General features: G+C 41.4%; 1 long non-coding RNA gene across 2 annotated transcripts in view; it reads right to left on the bottom strand.

The window, feature by feature from the left end:
* Positions 1-7,060, bottom strand: part of LOC147339853 (uncharacterized) — a 174,568-nt gene extending 167,508 nt beyond the window's left edge. Inside the window, exons 1-2 of one of the 2 annotated variants that reach the window (XR_015159227.1) lie at positions 6,907-7,060; positions 6,547-6,671 (exon numbers count right to left, since the gene is read on the bottom strand). This is a non-coding gene — a long non-coding RNA (uncharacterized LOC147339853). The remainder of the gene's footprint in view (positions 1-6,546; positions 6,672-6,906) is intronic. The other variant, XR_015159224.1, reaches the window with a different exon arrangement.
* Positions 7,061-18,428: the final 11,368 nt, after the last annotated feature.

Here is an 18,428-nt window from a genome sequence, read left to right as displayed (position 1 = left end):
CTTGTTCCATTGGTCTATATTTATGGTTTTGTGAAGCACAGATTTTTATGCTACAGGAATAAACAAACATTTTTTGTTGGCAAAAATTTCTTGATTGTAATAGTTCCTGTTTTAAGTCCTAAAGATATGCTTGAATCTATTTATAATGATTTAAAATTTATGGTCTGAAACCACAATTACATTTGCAGCAAGCTAATACTTTGCTTGTTTTTACAGGTCATCTTAGACTAAGAGTTTAAGTAAAATGGGCTATCAGAATTAGTAGTTTTTCTTTTTAGTGCTCAAACTGGTATCTAGCTTTGCTGAATTGGTGAATATGGGCTTGAGAAGTACAAACTGAACTTTCATTCTAGTCAGAGAACAATCTTGTGCTTTAAATATAGGAACCCAGGGACTTCCCTGGCAGTCCAGTGGTTAAGATTCTGTGCTTCCAGCACAGGGAATGTGGGTTCAATCCCTGGTCAGGGAACTAAAATTCCACATGCTGTGCAGCCCAAAAAAAAAATTTTTTTTTTAATTAAAAAAAGGATGGTAACCAAAACTTGCTCAAAGCAATTTATCTGAACCAACCTGGAATCTTTGCAGTGTAAAAGTAGTTGTTATCACTGTCCATTTACCTGCTGAAATGTCTTTTGCATTTGAAAAGCAAAGAGGTAGTAGTGTTACCATGTTCACAAAACTACGAGAGAAAGGTTGATAAACAATTTATAACCACTTTCACAGCAAAGAACACATTTGTCTGAGCATTTGGAGGCTGCTATTTGCAGTCAGTTAACAATTCCCAAGGTGTGGTACATAGCCCTCCAGGATGGTCCCCAGTGATCCTCTGATATTTTGTAATCCTTTTCCCTGAAGTGGTGGCTGAACTTAGTGACTTGGTTCTAATGAACAGAATAAGGCCCAAGTGATGGTGACTGGAGACTTGGTCATAAAGGGCAATGTGGCCTTTCTTTTGCATCATCATGATCATCTGTTCTAGAGCAGGCCGGCTGCCCTGTGTGAGCAGCCCTATGAGGAAGCCAACATGAGAAAGAATTGGCAACTCTGGCCAACAACCTCATGAGTATTTTTAGAAGGGGGTCTTCTTGCCTCATCAAGCTTTGAATGACTGTAGTCCTAGCTGACACCTCGATTGCAACCTTGTGAGAGACCTTGAGCCAGAACCACCCAGCCACACTGCTTCCTGACTTTTCCCTCACAGAAACTGTGAGATAAGAAATGATCATTGTTTTAAAATGCTAACGTCTGGGGTAATTTGCTATGCAGCAATGGCTAGCTAACACAGAGGGGTATTGTGCTTCTTCTAGATTTATGCCTTTATTTATTCAGCAGGTATTTATTGAGAAACTACCACATGCCAGGCATTGTGTTTATGGGATTCTCCAGACAAGAGTCTTGGAGCGGGTTGCCATTCCCTTCACAGACGCAATGTGTATGCAGAGGTTAATCATCTACTGAACATAGGAAACATATTTAAGGGACCCCTGGTTTCTGGGCACTATATACATAGCATACAGAAAAAAATTTTACCCTTGGAAAACTGTGGTGGTTATCTTTGGAAATACCATCTACCATCTAGGGTTACTACTGTATATTTGCTATTGATATATTAATGGCCCAACAAATATTTATAGACTGAATACTTGTCTGTGAATTGTGCTCACCTGTTGAAACTAGAGATGACACTACAAACCTCTGTCCCTACTATGTCCCCTGAAAATTTGTATATTGAAATCTAACTCCCAAGGTGATGGTAGTAGGAGGTGGGACCTTTGGGAGGTGATTAGGTCATTAGGGTAAAACCCTAAGGAATGAGTCTCTTATAGAAGAGACCCAAGAGAGCTCCCTTACTTCTGTGAGGACCGTTAGGCCAGTATAATCTTTCTAGCATGCCATATATGTGTATACATATCAAATGCCATTCATTTCAGCAATGAAAAGTTATCTCTAACATATTTATTAACATCCTCTGGCTATAGATTTAAATAATGACATTTGTAGTGCTTAAACTTGTCTGGAATGTGGGTTCAAATGCTAACTAACCACCTCTAAGGATTAATCTAAGGATTAATTAATCTAAGGATTAGCTTTAAGGAGTAAAGTTCATTGATACATGTTTACACGTTTACACCACACTGTTTATACCATACAGACAATAAGTGGGCATAGCAAATGATCCAAAAAGAGAGTACGAAAAAGATTCCAGAAATAGGAGGAAATGCATCAATTCTTATGCTAATTGTAAATGGTTTACACTCTGTAATAAAGTCTTGCTCAGACTAGGCTAAAAACAAAGTATGATTATGTGCTGCTTATAAAAGACAACCTGAAATGTTGTTACACACGGTTAAAATTAAAGGGGTTAATGAAGACATCAATCAAAAGTGGGCAAAAGAAAGTAAACAAGTGGGACCCGATTAAACTTAAAAGCTGTGACCAACCTACACAGCATATTAAAAAGCAGAGACATTACTTTGCCACCAAGGGCTGTCTAGTCAAAGATATGGTTTTTCCAGTGGTCATGTATGGATGTGACAGTTGGACTATAAAGAAAGATGAGCACAGAAAAATTGATGCTTTTGAACTGTGGTGTTGGAGAAGACTCTGGAATGTTCCTTGGACAGCAAGGAGATCCAACCAGTCCATCCTAAAGGAAATCAGTCCTGAATATTCATTGGAAGGACTGATGCTGAAGCTGAAACTCCAATATTTTGGCCACCTGATGCAAAGAACCGACTCACTGGAAAAGACCCTGATGCTGGGAAAGAATGAAGGCAGGAGAAGGGGACAACAGAGGATGAGATGGTTGGATGGCATCACCAACTCGATGGATGAGTTTGAGTAAACTCTGGGAGTTGCTGATGGGCAAGGAGGCCTAGTGTGCTGCAGTCCATGGGGTCGCAAAGAGTCAGACATGACTGAGCAACTGAAGATAACTGATGCAGAGAATAGGACGTTGACTCAGGTAAGCATTCTGGAGATTATTTAACCTTAAACAGTCATCCATCACACAAGGAAAAGACATTTGAGGAGGTGAACTTTCTAGTACACCATTCAGATTACTAGGAATGATGCAACTCAACATTTTGACAACACTGTATTTTAATAAAAATAAATTCTTCACTTGTGCATCTAGTAATGGTATAATGTAACGGTAATTAACAGATCATAGTCACTACAGCTAAAGTTATAAAATACAAGCTTTAAAATAACTATGATTACTCTTTTCATGTAGTTTAAGAATGAGACAAGAAATTTAGGCAAAGAATTGTAAAAAATATTAACTAAAAAACTGAATAAGAAGGAAGCACTTCGGAAAGGGTGAAGTGAATGCCTAAAAAGCATCTGGAGGACTAAAAAACAAAAAATGTCAAGGTTTTCTGAACTCTGGAAGTTAACCAAAGTTTTAGAACAATCATGAAAAATGTTTATTCAAGAAAAGTGGCTCAATCTCCATAAGATCAGCAAGCTTTGTGGTATTTTAACTTGTCCATCCCCTTCTTCACTGTTCTTTGGTAACCTTGAAAACCAACAGCCTTGCACCTACAAAGCTAAGATCCAAGATTTCAACTGCCAAAACTAAGTCCTGGTGCAGCCAAATAAATAAATATAAAAAAGGTTATTAAAAACATGCAGGCTCCAGAGCTCTGCCTTTGAATCTCAGTCCTTCCACCTCTCGGCTCTGGACAACTCACTGACCCTCTGTATGCCACCACACTCTCATCTGTGAAATAGGATTGTGCGGGAGTGTAAATGAGTTTGCAAAGGACTTACAATAGTGACTAGCACTTAGTAAGTCCTCAGTACACCTGAGTGACTGTTACACGGGACCTTACTCTTTGAATTCTAGTTTCACTTCAGGTAACCTAACAAAAGAAAACCATAAGCAGCGAGTCTGCATGTTCTCCACATGCAGTACATGTCTTGCTGGGTCAATTTGGGGGTTCATGCTGGGAGTATGTCCAAGAGGTTGACAGACTTTCCAAACATCTCACTGAAGGTCACCAAATGTAAAAAACCACCGATAAGGATGCTAACAAATTCATTTAGACTTTCTACATCCCATAATATTGTGAAAAGAAGTGTGCAAACTCCATTTTCATTACCCAGTGGTTTGTGGTGAAGATTGAAGTGGACTCAAGTAGCAAAAGCACTAAGAGGCTCTGAGAATTCTGACATTCCCTCTCTTCACTTTCTGGAAGTGCATTTGGATTTCTTTTCTCAAGTGACCTGGGTGGTGAATAGATTCTCCCAAGAATATGAGGCATTTCTGTTCATGGTGTTCCCTGCTGCTCTTTTTCTAGGAAATCCACTTGTGTTCTAAGAAGATGAGTGCGTTCACCTCTGCCCTCAAGCAAGTCATTGAAAAGCTGAGCTAAGGCCAAAGCTTCTCCAGAACAGTTTATAGAGATTCAGATGTATAAGAGACTCAGAAAGTACCAAAGAGTCTTAGAAACAATCAATGGACATGCTGCCCATCTAATGGAATTCACTCCATATGCAGGCATATTTACAGTACAACAATACCTCACCTGACTTCTTAGGAAATGAAAAAACTTACATTCCATAATTTCTGAAAAATTGGAGCTAGTTCCTTTGGGTGCCCAAATCTTTCATTTTAACCCTTTTACTTAAAAAACAAAGAAAGAAATGATTCTGAAGTGTGATCTACACTGGCTGGTTTCAAAAGAATATGGAAAATTATTTCATCAAGGGGGACATCATCTCCAGCCTCTAACAACTAAGACTCAGCCTGAGCACATCTCCTTCCCTTTGGGGCAGGCTCCACTTAAATCCTCCTGTGTCCCAGATGGAGATGCCACCAAGCACACAATTCCTTAGAGATCCAGCCTCCACAGCACCATCTCTCAGACCCCGCTCCAGTTAGCCCTGGAGTCCTGTTGATTTTATCATGTGACTGTTTCTCCACTTCTATCTGTCCTCCAATGGCCCCCATTTCCGGAGCTTACCACCCCCTCTACCTGGACTACTAGCAAAGCCACCTCTCCCTTCTGCATTAACTGATGGTCCGTGTGATATATCTGCTCCTGTCACATTGTTTGAAAGTCTTTCCATGGCTTAAAGTTGCCTTAAGGATAAATCACAAGCTTGAGAAGAAAGCATATGACTCCCTCGGTGACGCAGACTCTGAGTCTCAAACGTTTCCTCTGCTTCTGCTGCTAAGTCACTTCAGTCATATCCAATTCTGTGAGACCCCATAGACAGCAGCCCACCAGGCTCCTCTGTCCCTGGGATTCTCCAGGCAAGAATACTGGAATGGATTGCCAGGTCCTTCTCCAATGCATGGATGCATGCTAAGTCACTTTAGTTGTGTCCAACTCTGTGCAACCCTATGGACAGCAGCCTACTAGGCTCCTCTGTCCGTGGGATTCTCTAGGCAAGAATACTGGAGTGGGTTGCCATTTCCTTCTCCAACTTTTCCTCTAACCTTCTCTATGTCTGTTGATGCTCTGACTGAAATATAGTGCTACTTAAATTTTTGCATACAGGAGCCTTCCAGGCCGTGCTCCTCCTGTTTCCTGGACCTGGAATACCATTCCTCCTCCTCTTGGCCTCCTCTCCCTTTAGGATACAGCTGAGGCTCATGTCCCTTCTTTCAGAAAGTCTTCCCCCTTCCCTGCCCATGCTTGCTGGTTGAGCTGGACACTCCTCCTGAGAGGTGCTATGGTGCCCTGTGCCTATGAAGAGGTCAAAGACCATGCTTAATTTAATCACATGGTGATACAGTTCCAGGGAAGAGCAAGAATAGATTAGAAGGCCTTCTTAAATGAACAATGCAAAGTAGTAGAGGAAAACCAGAGAATGGGAAAGACTAGACATCTCTTCAATAAAATTGGAGATATCAAGGGAACATTTCAGGCAAGAATGGGCACTATAAAGGAGAAAAACGGTAAGGAACTAACAGGAGCAGAAGAGATTAACAAGAGCTGGCAAGAATACACAGAAGAATTGTACAAAAAGGGTCTTAACCATCCAGATAACCAAAATGGTGTGGTCCCTCACCTAAGAGCCAGATATCTTGGAGTGTGAAATCACGTAGGCCTTAGGAAGCATTCCTATGAATAAAGCTAGTGGAGGTGATGGAATTCCAGCTGAGCTAGTGAAAATCCTAAAAGGTGATGCTGTTAAAGTGCTACACTCCATATGTCAGCAAATTTGGAAAGCTCAGCAGTGGCCACAGGACCGGAAAAGGTCAGTTTTCATTCCAATTGCAAAGAAGGGCAATGCCAAAGAATGTTCAAACTCCTGTATAATTCTGCTTATTTCACATGCTAGTAAGGTTATGCTCAAGATCCTTCAAGCTAGGCTTCAGCAGTATTTGAACTGAGAATTCCAGATGTGCAAGGTGGATTCAGAAAAGGCAGAGAAACCAGATATCAAATTGCCAACATTCGTTGGATCATAGAGAAAGTAAGGAATTCTAGAAAAACATCTGCTTCATTGACTATGCTAAAGCCTTTAACTGTGTGGATCACAACGAACTGGAAAATTCTTGAAGAGATGGGAATACCAAGACCACCTTACCTGTCTCCTGAGAAACCAGGTCAAGAAGCAACAATAAGAACTGTACATGGAACAATGTACATGTTCGAAGGGGTGTGGCTGCTGAGGAGCTGCCTTCTGAACACTCACAAGTACTTGTAGCTCTTCTGGGAAAAAAAAAAAAAAGGAAGCACCTAAACATACTGATTTCACAAAGAGGGAAAGTATGAACCAAAAGATGTTTTACAAGCTAGAGGTGGGGATGGAATGGGAGGGCTTTTGGGTGGTGTTGGGCTGCACCCCGCAGGCCTATAATCCCTAAATGTACCCAGCTTCAAGACCAAAGAAACAGCCCGGAGTGCATGATGGAGACATCGTGGTTTAATGGATGGGGGAGCCTACCTGCTTGAAGCAAGGTCCTGGGGGAACACCCCACCGTGTGGGGTGATGGGAGGCAGGGAATGGTGGCAGGCTTCACTCCTCAGGAGACGGGGAGGGTGCCCATTAAAGCCAAAATTGACATCAGGTGAGCTCATTAGTTACCAGGGAAACCAGTAGGGGGAGGCCTCTCCTCATCACCCTTTTGATAAGAATAATCACCAGCTGGGGTCTGGGGAAAGTACTAGGAAGGTGAGTCGTGTGAGTAGGGTGCAGGTGCAGCAGGCACTGCTCGGGCAGGGCAGGGACAGACAGCAAGACAACAGGCATCTTGGGGGGGCCTGACCATACCTTCCTCTCCAACACACCCCGTATGACCTAGACAATCTTGGCCAGCCCCTCTTCTGTGATATTGCTGGGGTCAGGTTTGTACAGGGGACACTTCCACCAGATACCACAAATACAATACAGACAGGCCACCCCTGCTGGTTACAAACCCAGAGTCACAACCCTGGGAGGAGCTGGCCCTGGATCTAAGAGAAACACTTCACTGGCTTAGTCTCAGCTGTCATAGCACAGGTCTGCACCCCCATGTTATGCTGAGTGCCATTACAGGTGAACCTGTTAGGTCTTCCAAATAAGAACCAGTTAATGCCATTATTTCCAGTAGTCATGTACAGATGTGAGAGTTGGAGTATAAAGAAAGCTGAGCGCCAAAGAAGTGATGCTTTTGAACTGTGGTGTTGGAGAAGACTCTGGAGAGTGCCTTGGACAGCAAGGAGATCCAACCAGTCCATCCTAAAGGAAATCAGTCCTGAATATTCATTGGAAGGACTGATGCTGAAGCTGAAACTCCAATGCTTTGGCACCTGATGCAAAAAACTGACTCATTGGAAAAGACTCTGATGCTGGGAAATATCAAAGACAGGAGGAGAAGGGGATGACAGAGGATAAGGTGGTTGGATGGCATCACCAACTCAACGGACATGAGTTTGAGTAGGCTCCGGGAGTTGGTGATGGACAGGGAGGCCTGGTGTGCTGCAGTCCATGGGGTCGCAAAGAGTCGGACACGACTGAGCAACTGAACTGAATCCCATTAGTTGGAACTGTGTATCCAGAAGCCAGCCTATTCCATTCCACACAACAGAGCCCAGGGGGCTCATGGGCTGTCAGCTGTACAGTGACATTTACCTACAGGGGTCCTTCTGATGTATTGGCACATGGAACCAGGAACGGTGAGTCTCCCCCTCCCCTCCACTTTCAGTAGTCCCTACATCATGTCAGCCATGTCAATTTTCCACAGAAGTCCCGAGGAGGACAATAGCAACATCTCATTGTACACCCAGCAATTAGACATATCTTGCAGTAAAGCCAGTGTTGCTGCTCCGTCTACAAACAGATTTACTCCCTGAGACAAGGGAGAAAATATAAGACATCTAACAGGCACAACACAGGGGAGATGATGACCAGAAAGCATAATACAAGCAGTAAGCACATTCTAAGATAAACCACACCTGCCTGTGAATTTTGTCCTCATCTGCAATACAGTTCAGAAAACTCAATGGTTCAAGGATACAAGAACATGTCTAAAATCACATATACAATGTCACCTAGTTCTACTTTCGATGTATAAACCACAACTACTCCATTTTGACTTTCAAAATGATTCCCTTCCTCAATGGCCAAAGCAGATGTACAATGCATATCTGAACGATGACAGAATGGTTGCTCTGGTCAGTAAAATTTACGTGAAACCCTGTGTAAACCAGAATGACTCCCCCCCCCCAACATGTGCAGATTTTTCGATCAGTTCCCCTTTTGATGTCACATTTTCCAAATCAGAAAGCAGTGATGATCAAAATACCCATCCCTTGATGCTGGGGTGCTGGCTCCTACCCCAGGTTACCCCAGGTTCAGATTATGTCCCTCAGTGCGAGGTCTCCTCTGTGTTTTGCTAGTTATTCATATTGCAGGAAAATTAATCAGATCTCGTGAGCAGGCTCAGAGGTATGTTGAGGAGGAAACACTTTATTTTTATCACTGAGAGCCAACATGTTATCACTTATACCCAATTGTCACACAAGCATGTACATGTGCTTTTAGCAGAAGACTTAAAGCAATGTCACACTTCATGAGCAGTTACACTCTGTGACAATTTCACTAGATCATTTTCTTTGCAGAACATCAGAGCAAAAGTATGGTTAACACAATAACCTTCATAAACACAGACCTCAATTAACAGAACTAGAATTTAACATCCACTAAAATATAATATTTGGAGACGGCAATGGCAACTCACTCCAGGATTCTTGCCTGGAAAATCCCATGAACAGAGGAGCCTGGTAGGCTGCAGTCCATGGGGTCGCAAAAAGTCAGACACGACTGAGCAAGTTCACTTTCACTTTTCACTTTCCTGCATTGGAGAAGGAAATGGCAACTCACTCTAGTGTTCTTGCCTGGAGAATCCCAGGGACGGCAGAGCCTGGTGGGCTGCCGTCTATGGGGTCGCACAGAGTTGGACACGACTAAAGCGACTTAGCAGCAGCAGCAGCAAAATATAACATTGCTCTAAAATTACCCTCATCTCCACCAAACAGCCAAATCAAGACTAATTTGCAAAATAAGTCTGGTCAACTGACCATATATGTGCCTCCAAAATGGACAGAGGAGCCTGGTGGGCTACAGTCCATGGGGTCAGAAAGAGAGAGACATGACTAAGTGACTAACACACAGGCATTAGGCCTGCATAATTCCCATGTTACTTTTAGGTAGGGCTTCTCTGATGGCTCAGATGGTAAAGAATTTGCCCATAACACAGGAGATCTCTGCTCAGGAAGATTCCCTGGAAAAGGGAATGGCAACTCACTCCAGTATTCTTGCCTGGAGATAAATGGAAAGAGGAGCCTGGTGGGCCACAGTCCATGGGGTCACAAAGAGTCAGACACAACTGAGTGACTAAGCACACAGGACACAAAGTGGCTGTGGTGGAACTCTTCAGAAGTCTCAGACCAAATTCCCCAAAAGCCTCTCAAAGCCAGGAAAGCCATGCCAAAACCTGCTCTCACGCTCCACCTCAGTGAACTTCTCTCTTCTAGAGGTCCCCAAAATATCACAATTCTTGCACATGACAGGAGACAGTCTTTCCCATTCATCTGCTAAGGCTGCTCAGAACCCAAGAGTGTCCAGTATCTGGAGGGACCAGGCAGAGAGAAAGAAAAAAGTGTCAATTCTACCCACAGGTGTAGTTTACCAAAGTGCTATAAATCAAAACCAACTTGAGGGGAAGGGCTTCCTTAATCTGAAAAACACAGATCAAACCCAGCAATATTCTAGACAAAACTCGTAAAAGTTATAACCATATTCACTAGTTCACTCAGTAACCAACCCTTTTGTCAATTTTTTATGAAGCCGTCAGGTCTTCCATTAAGATTCTTTAAGTTCTTAGCCAGTTTAGAAATATTAATACAATTGAAATTTATCAGAGGCCTGTCACTATCAAAAGGTCCTTCCTATGAATCTTCTTGAAGGTGAAGCACTTTGCAAAAGCATCAGATAAAACAATAACTGTCTATAAAAGACAAAAGATGTAAAAAGACAAGCCTAAGCACCTGATTACAATGTAAGCAATAAAGAAACTTGGATACAATAACTAGAATTATGACCAATGACACTGCATAGGAGACAGGGATCAAGACCATCCCCAAGAAAAAGAAATGCAAAAAAAGCAAAATGGCTGTCTGAGGAGGCCTTACAAATAGCTATGAAAAGAAGAGAAGTGAAAAGCAAAGGAGAAAAGGAAAGATATACCCATTTGAATGCAGACTTCCAAAGAATAGCAAGGAGAGGTAAGATAAGCTTTCCTCAGTGATCAATGCAAAGAAAAAGAGGAAAACAATAGAATGGGAAAGGCTAGAGATCTCTTCAAGAAAATGAGAGATACCAAGGGAATATTTCATGTAAAGATGGGCTCAATAAAGGACAGAAATGCTTCCTAACAGAAGCAGATGATATTAAGAAGAGGTGGTGAGAATACACAGAAGAACTGCCCAAAAAAGATCTTCATGACACAGATAGTCACGATGGTGTGATCCCTCACCTAGAGCCATACATCCTGGACTGTGAAGTCAAGTGGGCCTTAGGAAGCAATGCTACGAGCAAAGCTAGTGGAGGTGATGGAATTCCAGTTGAGCTATTTCAAATCCTAAAAGATGATGCTGTGAAAGGGCTGCACTCAATATACCAGCAAATGTGGAAAACTCAGCAGTGGTCACAGGACTTGAAAAGGTTAGTTTTCATTCCAATTCCCAAAGAAAGGCAATGCCAAAGAATGCTCAAACTACCACAGAATTGCAGTCATCTCACATGCTAGTAAAGTAATGCTGAAAATTCTCCAAGCCAGGCTTCAGGAATACATGAACCATGAACTTCCAGATGTTCAAGCTGGCTTTAGAAAAGGGAGAGGAACCAGAAATCAAACTGCCAACATCCACGGGATCATCGAAAAAGCAAGAGAGTTCCAGAAAAACATCTATTTGGGCTTTATTGACTATACCAAAGCCTTTGACTGTGTGGATCCGAATAAACTGTGGAAAATTCTGAAAGAGATGGGAATACCAGACCACCTGACCTGCCTCTTGAGAAACCCGTATGCAGGTAAGGAAGCAACAGTTAGAACTGGGCATGGAAAAACAGACTGCTTCCAAACAGGAAAAGGAGTACGTCCTATTAGAACATTATAGGTATATTTTCACCCTGCTTATTTAACTTATATGCAGAATGCATCATGAGAAATGCTGGGGTGGATGAAGCATAACCCGGAATCAAGATTGCCAGGAGAAATATCAATAACCTCAGATATGCAGATGACAGCACCCTTATGGCAGAAAGTGAAGAAGAACAAAAGAGCCTCTTGATGAAGGTGAAAGAGGAGAGTGAAAAAGTTGGCTTAAAGCTCAACATTCAGAAAACCAAGATCATGGCATCCGGTCCCATCACTTCATGACAAACAGATGGGGAAACAGTGGAAACAGTGGCTGACTTTACTTTTGGGGGGCTCCAAAATCACAGCAGACGGTGACTGCAGCCATGAAATTAAAAGATTCTTGTTCCTTAGAAGAAAAGTTGTGACCAACCTAGACAGCATATTAAAAAGCAGAGACATTACTTTGCCAAAAAGGGCCGTCTAGTCAAGGGGAATTCCAGAAAAACATCTACTTCTGCTTCACTGACTATGCCAAAGCCTTTGACTATGTGGATCACAACAAACTGTAGAAAATTTAAGAGATGGGAATACCAGACTACCTGACCTGCCTCCTGAGAAACCTGTATGCTGGTCAAAAAGCAACAGTTAGAACTGGACATGGAACAACAGACTTGTTCGAAATTGAGAAAGGAGTACATCAAGGCTGTATATCGTCACCTTGCTTCTTTAACTTATATGCAGTGCACATGATGTGAAATGCCAGGCTGGATGAAGCACAAGCTGGAATCAAGACTGCCAGGAGAAATATCAATAACCTCAGATATGCAGATGACACCACCCTTATGGCAGAAAGTGAAGAAGAACAAAAGAGCCTCTTGATGAAAGTGAAAGAGGAGAGTGACAAAGCTGGCTTAAAAGTCAACATTCAAATAACTAAGATCATGGCATCTGGTCCCATCACCTCATGGCAAATAGATGGGGAAACAATGGAAATAGTGACAGACATTATTTTCTTGGGCTCCAAAATCACTGTAGATGATGATGTAGCCATGAGATTAAAGATATTCACTCCTTGGAAGAAAAGCTATGACCAATCTAGAAACCATATTAAAAAGCAGACATATTACTTTGCTAACAAAGGTCCATCTAGTCAAAGCTATGGTATTTCCAGTAGTCATATATGGATGTGAGAGTTGGACCAGAAAGAAAGCTGAGCACTGAGAATTGATGCTTTTGAACTGTGGTGTTGGAGAAGACTCTTGAGAGTCCCTTGGACTGCAAGGAGGTCCAACCAGTCCATTCTAAAGGAAATCAGTCTTGGGTGTTCAATGGAAGGACTGATGCTAAAGCTGAAACTCCAATACTTTGGCCACCTGATGCAAAGAACTGACTCATTGGAAAAGACCCTGATTCTGGGAGGGATTGGGGGCAAGAGGAGAAGGGGATGACAGAGGATGAGATGGCTGGATGGCATCACCAACTCGATGGACATAAGTTTCTGTGAACTCCGGGAGTTGGTGATGGACAGGGAGACCTGGTGTGCTGTGATTTATGGGGTCGCAAAGAGTCGGACATGACTGAGCGACTGAACTGAACTGAACTGATAGACAAACGATCACTTGAATATGATGCTAGAATAAAAATACTTTTAGATCTGTTAAAGTGAAAGTTGCTCAGTCATGTCCATCTTTTTGTGACCCCCTGGACTATACAGTCCATGGAAATCTCCAGGCCAGAATACTGGAGTGGGTAGCCTTTCCTGTCTGCAGGGGATCTTCCTGACCCAGGAATTGAGCCGGGGTCCCCAGCATTGCAGGCGTATTCTTTACCAACTGAGCTAGCAGAAAAATCCCACTTTTAGATAGGCGAGCTATAAAAAGACTTGACTTTCAGAGTTTACCTGTTCAAGAAACTATTGCAGGATGTGTTTCATCAAAAGGAGGGATGAAACCATGAAGAAGATGTAGGATTCAGAAATAAGAAATCTAACACAGGCCAGAGGAGGTGAAGAAGGGTCCTGAGGGCAGCCCTCAGGGCCCAGGAAACAAATAGTAAAGATTGGAAGGATGCCTCTGAGTGAAAATGGAACTGGTGCGCTATTTAATGTGTTAAAACACATTGAAAAGATTTTGAAAGTTTTCTTAGAGAGCTTAGAGATGAACTGATGAGAGACACATTCCAGATGTACAAGCTGGATTTAGAAAAGGCAGAGAGGAACCAGAGATCACATTGCCAACATAATAGAAAAAGCGAGGGAATTGCAGAGAAACATCTACTTCTGCTTCATTGACAACACTAAAGCTTTTGACTGTGTGGATCACAACAAACTATGGAAAATTCTTCAAAAGATGGAAATACCAGACCACCTTACCCACTTTCTGAGAAACCGGTATGCAGGCCAGGAAGCAATAGTTAGAACCGGACATAGAACAACAGACTGGTTCAAAATTGGGAAAGGAGTACAACAAGGCTGTACATTGTCATCCTGCTTATTTAACTTCGACACAAAATACATCATGCGAAATGCCAGGCTAGATGAATCACAAGCTGGATTCAAGATTGCCAGGAGAAATATCAGCAACCTCAGATATGGAGATAATACCGCTCTAATGGCAGAAAGTGAAGAGGAACTAAAGAGCCTCTTGATGGGGGTGAAAGAGGAGACTGAAAAAGTTGGCTTCAAACTCAACCTTAAAAAAACAAAGATCATGGCATCTGGTCCCATCACTTCACAGCAAATAAATGGGGGAAAAGTGGAACAGTGACAGACTTTTTATTTCCTTGGGCTCCCAAAAAGTCACTACGGATGGTGACCGCAGCCATGAAATTAAAAGAGGCTTGCCCCTTGGAACGAAAGCTATGACAAACCTAGACACCCAGACAGTATTAAAAAGCAAAGGCATCACTTTGCCAACAAAGGTCCATACAGTCAAAGCTATGGTTTTTCCAGGAGTCATGTACAGATGTGAGAGTTGAACCATAAAGAGGGCTGAGCACAGAAGAATTGATTATTTTGAACTGTGGTGCTGGAAAAGACTCTTGAGAGTCCCCTGGACTGCAAGATCAAAGCAGTCAATCCTAAAGGAAATCAACTCTATTCATTGGAAGGACTGATGCTGAATCTCCAATACTTTGGCCACTCCATGCAAAGAGCCAACTCATTGAAAAAGACCCTGATGCTGGGAAAGATTGAAAGACAGAGGAGAAGGGGACGACAGAGGATAAGATGGTTGGATGGTATCACTGACTCAGTGTTCATGAATTGAACAAACTCTGGGAGATAACGAAGGATGGGGAAGCCTGGAGTGCTGTAGTCCATGGGGTCACAAAGGGTCAGACATGACTTAGTGATGGAACAACAGCAACAACAACAATATTTTAAAAGCAACCAAAAAAACAGGTGATTAGTAACTAGGAAAAAAACAAAGTTTCGATATAGAACGTGATCATATCTACTGTCTACTATGAACAATATTTACATATTTGAAATAATATAAACACTGCATATTAATTTAACCAAATACATGCTATAAATATATTGGGGGTGGAGGGAAGAAAAAGTATATGTTTAAGGAATTGTTTGAGGTAGCTAAATCCTATTCTTCCAAAGTAGCTAACCAAGAGATAATTCTAAAATTGAAAAGTTACAATTACAATAGAAGTAACAACATTCTATACAGGGATATAGAAAGAATTCCCAGAAGTAGGTAAAAGATTTGAAAGTAGTTGCCTTTGAGAAGCAGAAAGAGGAGATTGAGAGGAAGGGGCAGATGACTGTAGTCTCTCAATTTTACTAGTCATGCTATCACATTTTTGAGAACAACATATTTATAATAAAAATTAAATAAAAAACCAAATGCTACATTATCTGCTTTGATAGGATTTTGGATTAACCAGTTGTGTGCAGCTGTCAAAACTCAATGAATGCATACTTTAAGATTTACATATTTCATTGTATATATATATTACATCAAAAGCAAAACTGATTAACAAAGCCTAAAATTCTAATGACATGCATAAGGACATCTGTAATTTACTTCAAACTCCTTCCCCAAAAAAAGATGGATCAATGAATGGATAGAAGGATGGATAAATACATAATAAAACAAGTACAGTAAAATGTTGACAGTAGATCCTAGGAGGTAGGTATATAGAGGTTTACTGTAAAATTCTTTCCATTTTGCTGTGTGTTTGAAAAGTTTTATAATAAAAGTTTGGAACAAATAAAAACAAATTGAGCATGAAAATTCAAGAGAGAATGTTCTGTCTGGTGTACCAGCTAGGTAAGCTTTAATTTTAAAATGCCACTTGCTTTTCAGAAGCATCCTGTAGCCATTTGACCCACAGATGACTGGTCAAATCAAAGAGGGCAGTGACACGTGAAGACGAGGGCAGACTGATATTTCTTGTTGGCACTTTTACCAGTTTCTCTACAGGGTACGTATGTTGTGCAACAATGAATTTTTAATCCCTCTTAACAAGATTTGTCCTCTGGTTATAAATATCCCTGTTGTCACATGCTCACCTATTTCTTAGCTCCAATTGAATTGTAAACTCATCCAGGCTATAGTTTACAACCTCCAGGATCACACACCCAGTGGTTCATTGATATAAGTTTTACTATAATATACCACAGAGAAAAAGTAGCTCCCTGGAATAACAGATTAAGGAACAAATAAGCCAGAATGTCTGGGGAATAGAGTCATACAATTTTCATTACAATGACTCTTAGGGCCTGGATCCAGTCTCGTTGTGGAGAAACTAAATGTAAGAGAGATTAAGTCACATATCCAGAGTGATATAGCTATTTAGTGTGATTATCTTTGGGTATTTGCTTCTTTATGTCCATTTAAACTATTAAATAAGTCTGTGGAATATGACACACATATACTTGAATAAACAGCCACCCTTCCCCCAAAGAGGCACTTGATTAAAAAAAAAAAAGAACAAAACTATGGGACAGGACTTAAGAGATGGTTACTGAGCCAAACTTGGGTTTGCTTGCCTGACTTGCAGCAAAATCAATCTACTGACATGGGGTTGGGTGAAGGAAAGGACAGTGTTTATTGCAGGGCCAAGCAAGGAGAATGGGTAGCTCATGCTCAAAAGACCTGAACCCCCTGATGGCTTTCAGGGAAGGGTTTGTAAAGGCAACATTATTAGGTTTGAAGGTTGTAGGGTGCACGATCAGCTTGTGGACATTCTTCGAATTGGTTGTGGTGAGGTCACTGGGTGTTATATTGGAAGTTAACATCATCAACTTTCTGGTTCCTACCAGTCTGGGATCTACATGCTTGTGGTCAGCATGCAGTTACTTTCTTACACTTGGTAGGGTTTTAGTATCCTCAAAAACAATTCAAGGTATGGCTCAGGATATTATCTATAACCCTTAAGGAGGAACTAAAGGTCTTTGATTTTATTTTATGGTTAAACTACTGTAATTTTGTCTTGCTTGACTGATATTGTTGTGTTTCTGCATTTTCTCACTTCTCTGATTAAATATACTCTTTGGAATGTGGGGAAGGTCTAAGGCTAAATCCTTTTTAGAAACAAGAGGTAGGAGACATGGAGGGTATGTTGCCAGGAAGGCCCCACAGAGTCTGGCTCAGTTTCAAGACCACAAGTTCCTATCCAGTCTGTTTGTAGGGTGAAGTGGGAACAGAAGGATGTTAAGTGAGTGAAAAGTGTCTGTGGTAAAATTAGTGATACACACTACCTTGTGGATGAAGCCCAAGCATATTACACTGAGAAGCCAAACACAAAAAGGTCACATATTGTATGATTCCATTTATATGAAATATCCAAAACAGGCAAATCCATAGAGACAGAAAGCAGACTCATGGTTGCCAGGGGCTGGGCAGAAGGCAAATGAGGAGTAACTGCTTACTGGATATGGGTTTTATTTTGAGGTAATTAAAATGCTTTGGACCTAAATATAAATGAGTATATTATGAATGTACCAAATGCTACTGAATTGTTCCCTTCAGAATGGTTAATTTTATATTATGTACATTTCACCTCAATAAAGAAAATACACGTCGAATGAGAGCAAAAGCAAACATAGCAACATGTTAACAACTGGTGGATCTAGGTAGCGGCCATCAGAAATTCATCGTACTTACTCTAGCAACATTTCTGTTAGGTTTAAAATTTTTCAAAAGAAAAGATTAATAAAAATAAAATATCTCTAGAAAACAAAGAAACCATTTAGTGATATTGCAAAATTGAGGTCACCAGTTGCAATCTAAAATTCATACAGTTTCATATCTATCATTTGATCACTGGCATGTCAAAATAGGAACAACTCTTACTTCATTGGCTGGTAAGGTTTCTAACAATGAAAATTACTTTCCAGGGGAGTCACAAGCCAACACTCTTTAACTTCAGAACCTATTAACATGCAGATTTCTGAACATCAGCACCTAAAAATGCATTTATTGGGTCCTTTTGAACAGGTGGTAGTAAGATGTGAGGGTCTGAGCTTTGGAAATTACATGTGTATATTCTGGCTTTGTCACCCGCAGATGAGTCTTACCAATCCACTGATGGATAAAAGCAAAAGGGTGCAAGGTGACGGAGAGTTTCACAGGAGTAACACTAGGGGCACAAGTGACCATTTTGACCCTTGCACAGAGTATCCTGAAACTCAAGCAGTGATATAGTAAAGATGATACCCCATCCTGTAACCTCATAACAACCAGAAAATGGCATGTCTGCCTCTAATGCACAGTGGGTCCAACGGAGTTAATGCCTCCCTGGTTTCTTACAGGTCCAACACCTAATTCTAAATTCCCCATTCAACCATGTCTGAGGCCTGAGACAACAGATCAAACCTGTCTACACA

The sequence above is a fragment of the Bos grunniens genome, chromosome X (genome assembly GCF_055505025.1).
Source record: "Bos grunniens cultivar Pamir isolate PY7600 chromosome X, Bosgru_T2T1.0, whole genome shotgun sequence".
NCBI classification, from domain to species: domain Eukaryota; kingdom Metazoa; phylum Chordata; class Mammalia; order Artiodactyla; family Bovidae; genus Bos; species Bos grunniens.
This window is presented reverse-complemented; position numbering and strand designations above follow the sequence as displayed.